Below are 15,006 nucleotides of genomic sequence, written 5' to 3' on the forward strand. Positions count from 1 at the left end.
GCTGGCCAAGGCCATCACCCTCGGTGGAATTGCCATATCATTAGCCTTTATCGCCTTGGTTGTAGGGTTGGTACTTTATTGGTTGATACTAAAGACTAGCAAGAAGGCCGCAAAAGAGATCGAACTATTGTTTGGTACATCCACCGCAGCAAGGGAACTGCAAACAATCGATACAACTGCGGCGAGGGAATTGCAAACAATCAATATAGTTGTAGTGAGGGAACATGAAAGTACACATTTGGGGTGATGACAATAATGATTCCAGTTATAAGAGCAAAATCATGTATAACTAACCTAACATTTAGGTTGAGCCTTCCTCCTAGTTCAATTTATCATAGTAGTAACAATTGCTATCAACAGTGCTCTCCATAAACATTAGAAGTAAATCAGCAAGCTAGCAATTGCACGTGCAATATCCGTGAAAAGTGCGATTGTGTAACTAGTTATTTATGAGTAAAGATCTTAATATAGTACTAGATTTTTCGTTCGCACATGTTTTGCACATGGTATGCACGTGCCCAATTCGAGATGTATTTAAACGATACTTGCAATGTTTTGCATGGCTTTGTAACTCTGAATTTGGCCCATCATTCATTATTCATTGAATTGATGGATTTGGTCAACTTTGAACATGTAATATATCTCCGTGATGCTTGGATCCATTCATGAGAAAGAAATGTGGATACATTGAAATTGACTTGCCTTTTTCGAAAAGCTTTGCATCATCCCGTCCTCCAAAAGACTCATTGTAAGCTTGATGGTTGATTTGCTGAAGATACCATTTGTCCTCTTCGCCACATATTTCGTCAACTAGCTCGGCGATGGCGGCTATTACTTAGTAGTATTGGTGGAGTGGTCATCTCACTAGTCTCCTTTGGAGCGTGCCTCAGGTTCATTGAGGCCAGCAACATGAGGCCCTTGTGGGCGGTGGTGACGTGCTTGGTCACGGGGATTGGGTACGTGATCTCCTTTTCCATCAAGCTGACACCAATAGCAACAGTCAAATATTCAGAGATCTTCCCCACAAGATTGCGTACATAGGGATACGCAATTGGCGTTGGCGTGAAGCAGACGGTGAACATAAGGTTGTCACTAAGCTACATATCGCTGGTCAAGGCCATTACCCTCATTGGGATTGCTATATCATTAGCCTTTATCACCTTGGTTGTGGGGCTAGTACTTTATTGGTTGATATCAGAGACTAGCGGGAAGAATGTAGAAGAGATCGAACTATTGTTTGATACATCCATCGCACTGAGGGAACTACAAACAATCGATACAGTTATAGTGAGGAATAGGAAGGTAAACATTTGGGGTGATGACGACAATGATTCTAGTTATAAATTATTAGAAGAGCAAAATCATGTGTAACTAACCTAACATTTTAGTTGAGCCTTCCTCCTAATTCAATTTATCATCGCAGTAACAATTGCTATCAACAGTGCTCTCCATAAACATTAGAAGTAAATCAGCAAGCTAGCAATTACACATGCAATACATGTGGAAAGTACAATTGTGTAACTAGTTATTTATGAGTAAATATCTTAATATAGTACTAGATTTTTTGTTCGCACATATTTTGAATGATACTTGCAATGTTTTGCATGAGTTTTGTAACTTTGAATTTGGCCCATCATTCCTTATTCATTGAATTGATGAATTTGGTCAACTTTGAAGATGTAATATATCTCCGTGACGCTTAAATCCATTCAGGAGAAAGAAATGTGGATACATTGAAATGGACTTGCCTTTTTTTTCGGGAAGCTCCGCATCATCCCATCCTCCAAAAGTCTCCTTGTAAGCTTGATGGTTGATTTACTAAAGATACCATTCGTCCTCTTCGCCACTTATTTCATCAACTAGCTCGGGCGGCGGCTATTGCTTAGCAGTGTTGGTGGAGTGGTCATCTTACTAGTCTCATTTGGAGTGTACCTCAAGTTCATTGAAGCTAAGCAATATGAGACCTTTGTAGGCGATGGTGACGTGCTTGGTCACGGGGATTGGGTACGTAATCTCCTTCTCCATTAGGCTGACACCGATAGTAGCAATCTACTGTTTAGAGATCTTTCCCACAAGATTGTGTGCATAGGGATACACAATTAGCGTTGGCGTGAAGCAAACGATGAACATAAGATTGTCACTAATCTACATATCACTGGCCAAGGTCATCACCCTCGGTGGGATTGCCATATCATTAGCTTTTATCGCATTGGTTGTGGGGTTGGTACTTTATTGTTTGATGCCATAGACTAGCGGAAAGTGCGATTATGTAACTAGTTATTTATGAATAAAGATCTTAATATAGTACTAGGTTTTTCATTCGCACATGTTTTGCACGTATTATGCACGTGCCCAATTCGAGATATATTTGAACGATACTTGCAATGTTTTGCATGGGCTTTGTAACTCTGAATTTGGCCCATCATTCCTTGTTCGTTGAATTGATGGATTTGGTCAACTTTAGACATGTAATATATCTCCGTGACGTTTGGATCCATTTAGGAGAAAGAAATGTGGATACATTGAAATAGACTTGCATTTTTCGAGAAGCTTCGCATCATCCCGTCTTCCAAAAGACTTCTTGTAAGTTTGATGGTTGATTTGCTAAAGATACCATCCATCATCTTCGCCACCTATTTCGTTTACTGGCTCGGGTGGTGGCGGCTATTGTTTAGTAGTGTTGGTGGAGTGGTCATCTCACTAGTCTCCTTTGGAGCGTACCTCAAGTTCATTGAGGCTAGCAACATGAGGCCTTTGTAGGCGATGGTGATGTGTTTGGTCACGAGGATTGGGTACATGATCTCCTTCTCCATCGGGCTGGCATTGATAACAACTGTCTACTGTTCAAAGATCTTCCCCATAAAATTGCGTGCACAGGGATACACAATTAGCATTGGCATGAAGCAGACAATGAACATAGGGTTGTCACTGAGCTACATATTGCTGGCCAAGGCCATCACCCTCGGTGGGATTGCCATATCATTAGCTTTTATCGCATTGATTGTGGGGTTAGTACTTTATTGGTTGATGCTAGAGACTAGTGGGAAGGCTGCAGAAGAGATCGAACTATTGTTTGGTACATCCACCACAGCGAGGGAACTGCAAACAATCAATATAGCTGCGGTGAAGGAATTGCAAACAATCGATACAGCTGCAGTGAGGGAACTTGAAGGTACACATTTGGGGTGATGACGACAATGATTCCATTATAAATTTTTAGAATAGCAAAATCATGTGTAACTAACCTAACATTTCAGTTGAGCCTTCATCCTAGTTCAATTTATCATAGCAATAACAATTACTATCAACAGTGCTCTCCATAAACATTGGAAGTAAACTAGTAGGCTAGCAATTGCACATGCAATACCTATAAAAAGTGCGATTGTGTAACTAGTTATTTATGAGTAAAGATCTTAATGTACTAGATTTTTCATTCACACATATTTTGCACATGTTATGCATGTGCTCAATTTGAGATGTATTTGAATGATACTTTCAATGTTTTGCATGGGTTTTGTAACTCTAAATTTAGCCCATCATTCTTTGTTCGTTGAATTGATGGATTTGGTCGACTTTGAATATGTAAAATGGCCCGTTTAGTTCAATTTTGGGGAAATGACCCAAGTATCTTTGAGTGAATGAGCATTTTGTGAAAACAAGTGCGTTTGGTTGTGTATATTTTGCAAAGTAGCTTTAAGGTAAAAAGAAAAAGAAAAAAAGAAAATAAAAGAAAAGGGAGGAGGAGATGCAGCCAGAGAGGGGAAAATCGTAGGGGAGTAGCTAGTGGTGGTGGTGGCGGTGGGGGGAGGCGGCTCGCCTGGCGACGCCTTGGGTCGTGCAAGCTAGGAGTGAGCAGTTCCCGGTTCTAGTTCGGTTCCACTTGGAACTTGTAACATATCCTCGGGTACAAGTTCCTCCCCAGGTTCCTCATTTTTTGGAATCTAGAACCTACCCATCAGAACCAAAAACCTAAAACCTACCCTGTCAGGTTCCAAGGTCGATTCCAGGTTCTAATAGATTCTTTTTTTTTTTTTTTCATTTTTAGTTTAAAAAAACGAAAATGATCGCAGCAATAATAAACAATCTTATACCTCTTAATCCTCACTCTTTTTTTTTTTTTTTGAGCATATCCTTCAAATCATGATTAACACAGAAAAATAGCTTGAACACACCATAATGGGGTTTGACATCTTGACAATTCTTCCAGGAGCAGTACTCCAAAACTATAGATGTCTAATTTTTGTGTGGGTTTCCTAGTTTTCATGACTTCAGGAGCCCGATAACCTGCACTTCTAGTTCTAGGAGGCATTATAGGAGTGCGGATCAAAGAAGTCGGGCTAAACTCTGGGATGCAACCTTCAAGGTATGTTGCCATGGATAAACCTCCCGCCTCTGGCCAAATGGATGTGCGCAATGCCTTTAGCCACTCCTAGTGAAGATGCTCAGTCCAATGGTTGTCTCCCACCTTCTGCAAATCATTACCAGAAGGTAATTGTCAACAATGCAGCAAATAGGAGACAACCTACACTTCTTTCGACAAACCATTTCACTAGTCACAAATGAATAGAAGGAAAAGCTTGTGCTATACTAAAAGAAAAAGCTAGAAGACAAGCTCAGTAATCAGCCCCATTCAAAACCAGAACAAGAACAACCCCAACAATAGCCACCGAACAACAAGATGAAAATCCCAGAACAGCCATCTTGGTCTTATTTTGGGATATGGAAGAACCTACGTGACACAACCCCACAAATTCCCTTCCCTCACTATGTATGTACTTGGATCAGGGCACACAAGCATGACGCTCACATCTCAGAAATCGACCAAATAAGGCAGCTAAAAATATTAGATTGGATTTAACAGTTAAGAGCAGAAACAACAAGAGATTAGACCTGCGATTGAAGCCGGAGGAGGCGAGTTTTGTGGCATCCCAAAATTCAAGTCACCCTCTAGAGGAATTAAAGCCTATAATTAGGTAATGAAATTTCCTATGGCTTATGTTTTAGCCATTAGTTTTCTTAAGGCTATGTGTTATTGTGCTTGTGATCATAAGTTTTTAAATTAATATTAAAGGATAAATTTATGAGGATGATTTATTCTTTGGCCATGTGAATTTTAAGATTTAAACTTTATAAAAGAAATAATTAAAGATAAATAATTTAGAGTGAAATTGTGGATTTAAATTAGGTTGGGCCTTAGGCCCAAGAGTGAATCTTTAATGGGCCAAGTTGGCCGGCCCATTAAAGCCCACAAGTGGGCTGTCGCCGGCCCAAAAGGAGGCCCAAGAAGAGGAGGCCCAAGCCCATGCATGGGTCTTGCCAAGTGGCAAGAAGAACTCCCATGCATTGGCCAATTGAGAGGCAACCTAATCATTACAAATGATGAGGTTTGGGGGAAATAAAAGGGGAGAAGAGGAGAGAGAATGGCCGGTTAGCCATTTGGCCAAGAGAGAAAGGGAGAGAGAGAGAGAGAGTGAACCGTGCGAGAGAGAGGGAGAGGGTGCTGCCGAGAGGGAGAAGAAGGAGTCGCCGTCGCTCGCCGTCCGTCCGCCCGTGTGCCGCCGTGTTCGCCGCCGTGTGCCGTCATTCGTGTGGTCTAGAGGTAAGTTGGGAATCCACTTTCTACTCTTGCACCAATGTTTTGCATGCAGGGTCGAAATCTAGGTTGTTTGGAGGCATGGGAGTGAAGCAAGTGTGGTTGGATTTTGAGTTGCATGCTGTTTTCGCATGAACTGTTTGAGTCAGAACTTTGTGGAGGTTTGCATGCATGTTTTTAGTTCGATTTTGACTTTGATCTCTTCATGGAAGTTTTAGCTAACATCTTAAACTACAACATAATAAAATTTGGTGTAAAATGATGGAGATTTAAGGGGTAAAACACTCATCCTACGGAGACATCAGATCTGGAATGATTTCACTGACCTTTCGGTGCATTTGTGGTTGCATGCAGAATTATACTAAGAATATCTCTTCGATTTCTTGATGAAACTTGTAGAGAACATCTTAAAGTTTAACATACTCAAATTTGAAGCAAAATGAACAAGTTTGGCTCGGTGAATCATCTTACTCTTGAAAACCGTAGATCTGGAGACGCGGTACAGGTTACCCGAGACTTCATGGACCCATATGGAGACTTTACTTTGAAAATATGACTTAGATCTCTTCATGAAAGTTGTAGGGGACACCTTGAAGTAAAACATATCCAAATTTCAGAGGAAAATAAGAAGTATAAGTGGGTAAAAACTCAGTATTTCGGAGAACCATGCACTGGACGTTTCGGTACTAGATCCAGAAGCTTCGTGTGACTGTAGAAAATAATATAAAAATAATATGTCTTAGAAGTCTTCATGAAAAATCTACCTTAGTGTCTTGGCTATAATCTGGTAAAATTTAATAATTTTCGGAGATCGTTTGGATATTTTAATAAAATTAGTTCGGAAACTGTGCATTCTGCTTTATCCGAAATTTCATGCTGTATTTGTGTGAATTACAAATCTTGTGTGGAAATTGATTGGCCTTGTGTTTTTCATGAAATTATTACCCTATTGTCTTGTCTATCATTAGCCTTAATTTCATGATTTTTGAGAATCATTTGGATATTTAAATTAAAAATTTTCGAAAGTGGTACAAGCTGGAATTTAAATAAATGTAAAAATGGCATGATAAATGGATTATTTTAATTGGTAAGAATTCCATTTTACGAAAAATTGTACCTTGTTGCATATGATGAGGTCTTGATGCATGCATGACAATTAATTGAGATGCATGTATGAATTTAATGCTGAATATGATTTTGTTTGCCATTACATCATGTGCCATGCTAAATTGAGACCGAAATTGGTGAACATGAATAATGATCAATGAGGAAATTGTCGTGGAGGATGATAATACCCTGGGAGTATCAGGATGCCCGGGATGGGGGGTGCCGGATGCCTGAAATGTATAGAGATACATGGCCGGATGGCCCTGGGAGTGTCAGGATGCCCGGAATGGTTGGGTGCCGGAAGCCTCGGAGGTCTTTGCCCGAGGGGATGCCTCGTGATGCAGTTGGGATGCGAAATGCCCGGAATGTGGGGGTGCCGGATGCTCGATGGCCTTGAGTGGCATGAATGCCGGAGGTTTATCTCGCGATGCCAGGATGGGGTGCGAGTATAAAGTATGAGATGAAATTGGTGATCTTGAGAAAGGGTGATGGGGTGATCAAATTGAAAGTTAAAAGTGGAAATTGAATCATGTATGATGATATGCATACATGATATGATATGATATGATGATGATCACCTATGATGATGAGGACATGTGTATGATATGATGATGATGATATGTCTATAACATAATGATGATGGCATATGTATGATATGATGATGTCATGATGATAATGACATGTGTACGATATGATGATGATAACCTATAACATGATGACATGTATGTGTTATGATTATGATTGTGATAAAGATGTATGATGGTATATGCATGGCTTCGAGGTAAGTTTGCTTGGATGCATGATTAACATGTATGATGTTGTGCTTGAATTGCATGAGGCAATGAGTGGTTATTGGATTCTTTTACCTGCTGAGTGGTTGTACTCACCCCTTTGGGGACCAACATTTCATATTAGCAACATGTCGCTTCCTGCTGTCACGCAGGGTGTTTTCTACGGCCTACCTTTGGTGGCCAAGAGGAGGTGGTGAGTAGGGCGTGGGCCGGCGGTGTCGTGGTGGGTGAAGCAACAGCCAACAAGAGGAAGGAAGGAAGGAAGAAGAAGAAGAAGAAGAAGAAGAGGAGGAGGAGGAGAAGAAGGGTTCGGCCGAGAGAGGGGGAAAGAGAGAGAGAGAGAGAAGAAAAGAAAAAGTTGGGGGCAGGAAGTGACGTGAGAGGAAAAATGGGAGAAAAGAAAGAGAGAAAAAAAGAAAAGGGAAGGGGGAAGAATTGGCAGAAAAGAGGGGGATCACGTTGGGGAAGCAAGGGGCTATTGTTTTTTTTTTTTTTTTTTAACTTTGATCGGTTCCGGTTCCGATTTCCATAGGAACCGGAACCGGGAATGCCGGTTCCCAAAAAAGAGAACTAAGAACCGGAATCGGTCTCTTTAGAACCGGGAATTGAACCGGACCCTCCGGTGTGATTCTCCGGTTCCCGGTTCTAGCTGGGAATCGTGCTCACCCCCCCAGCGCAATCCAACCGCTCCGGGTCATTGCTTGAGGTCGCCTAAACCTCGGGCGGCGTCGCTCGAGGTCTGCACGGCCTAGGCGATGCCACCTGAGGTCGTGTGACACCGCTTAGGTCGCAGGTCGCGCCACCCCAGGCAGTGGTCATCAAGGACGCGCGACCTCAAGCGGCGGCGATGGTTGCTGGAGAAGCGCGGCTTTTAGGTGGGGAAGAAGATGGCCAGGGAAGAAGAAGATGAATAGTATTGCCATGAACAGTGAAAAAGAAAAGGGAAGGGGGAAGAATTGGCGAAAAGAGGGGGGAATCACGTTGGGGAAGCAAGGGGCTATCGTTTTTTTTTTTTTTTTAACTTTGATCGGTTCGGTTCCGATTTCCATGGGAACCGGGCGAACGCTCGGTTCCCAAAAAAAGAGAACCGAGAACCGGAATCGGTCTCTTTAGAACCGGGAATTGAACGGACCCTCCGGTGTGATTCTCCGGTTCCGGTTCTACTGGGAATCGTGCTCACCCCAGCGCAATCCAACCGCTCGGGTCATTGCTTGAGGTCGCCTAAACCTCGGGCGGCGTCGCCCGAGGTCCGCACGGCCTCAGGCGATGCCCCAGGTCGTGTGACACCGCTTAGGTCGCGGTCGCGCCACCTCGGGCGGTGGTCATCAAGGACGCGCGACCCCAAGCGGCGGCGATGGTTTCTTTGGAGAAGCGCGGCTTTTAGGTGGGGAAGAAGATGGCCGGGGAAGAAGAAGATGAATAGTATTGCCATGAAGCAGTGAAAAAAAGAAAAGGGAAGGGGGAAGAATTGGCGTAAAAGAGGGGGAATCACGTTGGGGAAGCAAGTGGCTATCGTTTTTTTTTTTTTTTTTTTAACTTTGATCGGTTCGGTTCCGATTTCCATAGGAACCGGAACCGGGAATGCCGGTTCCTTAAAAAAGAGAACCGAGAACCGGAATCGGTCTCTTTAGAACCGGGAATTGAACCGGACCCTCCGGTGCGATTCTCCGGTTCCCGGTTCTAGCTGGGAATCGTGCTCACCCCCAGCGCAATCCAACCGCCTGGGTCATTGCTTGAGGTCGCCTAAACCTCGGGCGGCGTCGCCTGAGGTCTGCACGGCCTAGGCGATGCCACCTGAGGTCGTGTGACACCGCTTAGGTCGCAGGTCGCGCCACCTAGGCAGTGGTCATCAGGACGCGTGACCCCAAGCGGCGGCGATGGTTGTTGGAGAAGCGCGGCTTTTAGGTGGGGAAGAAGATGGCCAGGGAAGAAGAAGATGAATAGTGTTGCCATGAACAGTGAAAATTCCATCTCCAAAATGCCATAGCCCAAAGCAACTCCTCCCTAGCATTCAGCTTTTAGCATTTAGAATGCTCACATTTGGCAAATGAGCATATAAAAATGTCTCTTAAACACCAAATATTTTTCCCAATGGACTTTGGAGGCTCAAAGCCTCTTGGGAAAGCCCTCCCTAGCATTCAGCTTTTAGCATTTGGAATGCTCACATTTGGCAAATGAGCATTCGAAAATGTCTCTTAAACACCAAATATTTTCCCCAAGGGACTTTGGAGGCTCAAAGCTTCTTGGGGAAGCCAAACCAAACGGGGACATAATCTCCGTGATACTTGGATTCATTCAAGAGAAAGAAATGTGGATACATTGAAATGGACTTGCCTTTTTCGGGAAGCTCCGCATCATCCCGTCCTTCAAAAGACTCATTGTAAGCTTGATGGTTGATTTGCTGAAGATACCATCCGTCCTCTTCACCACTTATTTGGTCGACTAGCTCGGGCGGTGGCGGCTATTTCTTAGTAGCATTGGTGGAGTGATTATCTCACTAGTCTCCTTTAGAGTGTGGCTCAAGTTCATTGATGTCAGCAACACGAGGCTCTTGTGGGCGGTGGTGACATGCTTAGTCACGGGGATTGGGTACGTGATCTATTTCTCCATTGGGCTAGCACCGATAGCAATAGTCTCTTTCGTTAGATCTTCCCCACAAGATTGCGTGCACAGGGATACACAATTGGCGTTGGCATAAAGTAGACGATGAACATAGGGTTGTCACTACATATCGCTGGCCAAGACCATCACTCTCGGTGGGATTACCATATCATTAGCCTTTATCGCCTTTAGTTGTGGGACTGTTACTTTATTGGTTGATGCTAGAGACTAGCGGGAAGACCACATAAGAGATTGAACTATTGTTTAGTACATCCATCGCAACGAGGGAACTGCAAACAATTGATACAGCTGCGGCGAGAGAACTACAAACAACCGATACAGCTACAGTGAGGGAACAAGAAGATACACATTTGGGGTGATGCGACAATGATTCTATTTATAAATTATTAGAAGAGCTAAATCGTGTGTAACTAACCTAATATTTCAGTTGAGCATTCCTCCTAGTTCAATTTATCATAGCAATACTCATGGAAAGTGCGATTGTGTAACTAGTTATTTATGAGTAAAGATCTTATATAATACTAAAGTTTTTTGTTTGCACATGTTTTGCATATGTTATGCACGTGCCCAATTCGAGATGTGTTTGAATGATACTTGCAATGTTTTGCATGGGCTTTGTAACTCTGAATTTGGCCCATCATTCCTTGTTCGTTGAATTGATAGATTTGGTCAACTTTGAACATGTAATTTAACTCCGTGACGCTTGGATCCATTCAAGAAAAAGAAATGTGGATACATTGAAATGGACTTACCTTTCAAAGGCTCCACGATTCCTGTATTTACTCATTCTTAGTATTCACTTATTTTATCTTAATTCATATTGATCTCTATTGGCACATTGAAAATGACTCAATTTTTTCTTCAATTTTTCTCTTGTTTGATCCGTTGTATGTTCACATCCATATTTTGGATGTATGCTTTTCAAATATAGTATGGATAAGGGATGGCTTAATGCGCTAATATTTCCAATTTTTTAGGATACTCTCCCGCATCTCTCTCCACCTATTTACTTCACATTACTCTTTGCTTCTCTACCTAAATCTTAATCTGTTTTTCTCTCTAACCCACTCTCTCAAACTCTCAAACTCATTTGGCTATGGTTGAGGCATTGGATATTGCCAAGGCCCTCATCCTCATTGTCACTTGGTTGCTCCCGTTGGCCTAGCTTATTAGTTGAAAGGGCTAGTGATTGGACGACAGGCACCATGAGATAAAGCGGTTGCTACTATAGGCTTTGAAGAAAGTCCATGAGGGCTAAGCTTGATTTAGCTGTGGTGTAGGTGAGATTTAACTATAGGCTTTGAAAGAAGTCCATGAGGGCTAAACTTGATGTGTCAGCGGTGGCATAGGTGGGATTTATTACGAACCTAGTCCTTTGTGCCATATGATTCCACCACTCGTCATGTTCCTAATCCAAAGGAATTGGTAGCAATTAGTCAAGAGAAGCCGTTGGGTTGAGCGGCTCTTGGAGCTGGCTTTGGAGTAAGCTTCGAGGGTGGAGATCGAGAGCTCTAACGAGTATACCATGTTCTCACTTTCCTATTACTATCAATGCCCCATTTGTTATCATTGTACTACATATATATGCTGGCGCCACAAGGTGATTCGATATTAGTAAGTCAAATGTTTCTATTTGGATTAGAAATATAGTATAATGTGCAAATTATGCTTGCAAATTCCTATTCCACAGTCTTAAATTTCCTTTTTTTAAGTTATGTTCGGTGTCTAAAAACTCACCGGTACAAAGGTCATTGCCAATAATGCCATCCTCCCTGGTTAGAGTGAGTGTTGAAGGGTTTGATTCTAATTATACCATGTACATAGTAGCCACTTGGACATGCTAAATATTTTGATATCAACTAATTTATCCATAGTTGTCATTTGGATGCAATGAATAGTAGGTCAGTTGAGTCTAAATCCATCTCAAATTGGGTACATCCATGGCACATGCAAAGGTACAGTATGTCCTCTCCCGTGTCTATTCTACCAAGCTCCTCTCTCTCTCTCTCTCTCTCTATAACAACAAGGCCTTGTCCTCATTTTCACATGGTTGCTCTCGTTGGCCTATCTCATGAGTCAAAAGGGCTAGTGATTGGACTAGAGGCGCCACGAGATAAAGTGGCTACTACTATTGGCTTCAAAGGAAAGCTCATGAAGGCTGAGCTTGATGCATCAATTGTGGCATGGGTAGCCCGTTGCGACCTTAGTCATTCACGGCATATGAATGTCGCACTCGTTGTGTTCAGAATCTAAAGGAATTGGCATCGATTAGTCGAGAGGAGCTATAGGAGTGAGCAGCTCTTGGAGTTGGCTTTAAAGGAAGCTTCAAGGGTTGAGATCAAGAGCTCCAATGGGTATATCATGTTATCATCTCCTTATTACTATTGATGCCCCATTTGTTATTACCGCATTGCATCTATATACTTGCACTGCAAGGTAAGTCGATACTAGTAAGTCAAATGTTTTTTGTTTCGATCAAAGATATGGTATAATATGCAAATTGTGCTTGCAATTCCTCTTCCACGTAATCTTAAATTGGTCTCTTTTAGTTCTGCATGGTGTCTGAGAACTCACTAGTACGAATGTCATTACACAATAGTCATTTGGATGTACTAAATATTTTGATATTGACTAAACTACTTGCATAGTTGTCATTTGGATGTGGAGTATAATTTGATTCTAACTTAGTCATGTGCATAGTATTCATTTGGATGCATCATCACTTGTACATAGTAAATGATTGAATCAAACCGTATGCCGCATCATCACTTTAATGCAGTGTTGATATGAGGTCCTAAACCAATTGAGCATTTTTATCAATTGATTGTCGTAGATCGTATGATATAAAAATCACAATACTAGCGTCTAGAATTCTTGATCGGTATATAGGGCACTTGTTTTGTCCTTGGAATTTGGCCTGAGAACATCAATTTCAAGATTTTAGAATTTGGAATTCATTTTGCCATTTGAAGTGAGTTAGTGTTACTCATTGCACCCACGAGGCTAACTCACTAGTAGATTGGATTGCCAAAGCCTATCGTCAAAAATCACTTTCCCCTAATTGGATTACTAATCCACCAAGGCATTTTTAGAATATTTTTTGTTTTAAAACACTTATGTTTTATTGAATGAATGAAATACTTTGTTTTCGTAAAAAAAGAAGAAGGGTTTTCGGTGCTTTGCATTATTTTTTAAGAAATTATTGAAAACATTTTTTCCCAATTTTTATGTCCAATTCAAGGTTTCACCCAGTTGACTTCATGTTTATATAAACAACAACATAAGCTCAAAACATATAACCAAATCACACAATTAAACTACAAATCAATAAATAAAAAAATTGTCAAGCAGTATAAATCCACAAGCTCATGTGTCAAAATCTACAAATAATTGACAAACACTCCGAAATCTATTATCGAGCTACATCCATTATTCATAAGCCCAAAATACCATAATTGCCAACTCAAATAGGTCTCGCGCGAGACCTCTCGAGAATTAAGGTTCATGACGCACTAGGCTCTCGTGAAACGGGCGTGATTGGTCCGATTGAAATTATTGCGAAATAACCGGAGACACTGGAAAATATAAAAAAGATTCGCATGCAATGAGGCACAATCGGTTTGATGGGAAAATATTATATTTTCAAAGTATTCATCGTTTATATATAAAAAAAAATAAAAATATTCCGTACGCAGCTTCTCGGCAAGCGCCCCTTCAATTCCGCACCCGCTTACACGGAGACAAGAGAGGTCCAAATGAGGAGGGGTCAAGTTGCAACTTGCACAGAGATAGAGAGAGAAAGAGAGAGAGAGAGAGGGAGGGAGGGGAGGAGCGCCACGTGGCGGCTCCTGAGGAGTACTGCCTTGGCGGGACAGTCTGGCGCGCTTGGAATTTGGCCCTCCAGGGTCGCGCTTAACTACGGTTCTGCCCCCTGCCCCCGTGCAATGACCGTCTTGCCCTTCCCCCGCGGATAAGGCTCCATAGAGAACGGCATCTTTTCGCCTTTTCGGCTGAAAATGATGTTTTCTTCTTTTTAAGGTTTTTCAATTGGTATTCAATGTGCTGCTGCCCCGTTAGCTCGATTCGCTTTTTAACTGCCCAAATCTTTTGGGGCTAATTTCTTTCTAGGGGGCTAATTCCCTCAATGAAAATTCCTCAAATTTAGGTTTAATCTCAATCCCGTCTCGAATTTTTTTTATCTAATAAAAAATTTCAATTTTTCACTATAGCTTGAAATCTGCTTACATATCCAAAAATCGTCACTAATTTCTTCAATGTTATTAACATTAAGAGATTGCTAATTGTCCCCCTATAAAGTGAGGATGTTAATGAAAACTCAAGTTTTGATAATGATATTATAACGGGTTTTGAGGCATCATCGCTGCTCTTTTTCTCTTCCAATCTAGTTCTCACGTCAACGGATTAGTCATAATAGTACTCGGATGGAAAAGTCATGATATTTTTGTATTGTAGGCAAAAGTTCGAAAAAGTGTTTCTTCGGGGATTTGGCGCCTTATAACTACAAAACATGCATTTTAATGTGCGTTGCATTTGCATGCAGACAAAGTGAGGATGTAACGCATATTTCCAAAAATGAAAAAAAAGATGGACAAAAATAGGTTTGCGCATGGTAAAAAGGAACGAACTATTGCTTTTTTTTTTTTTGACTAGCCAAGTGCTTGCTCTTGCAACTACAGGTGAACATCCGTGCCAATTTAATTTGGGAACAGAATTGAATTGGCCTTACTCGATTAATTTCAAGCCGGTTTACATGGAGATTAAGTAACGATTGAAGAACCAACTTTGTTTAGAGAAAATATAGATAAGTGGGATGAGTTTCGAACCCATCAATACCTTAATCATTATATTGCAAATTGTTCACGTTATGAGTTT

This window comes from Eucalyptus grandis, chromosome 8, assembly GCF_016545825.1.
Source record: "Eucalyptus grandis isolate ANBG69807.140 chromosome 8, ASM1654582v1, whole genome shotgun sequence".
In the NCBI taxonomy this organism is placed as follows: Eukaryota; Viridiplantae; Streptophyta; class Magnoliopsida; order Myrtales; family Myrtaceae; genus Eucalyptus; species Eucalyptus grandis.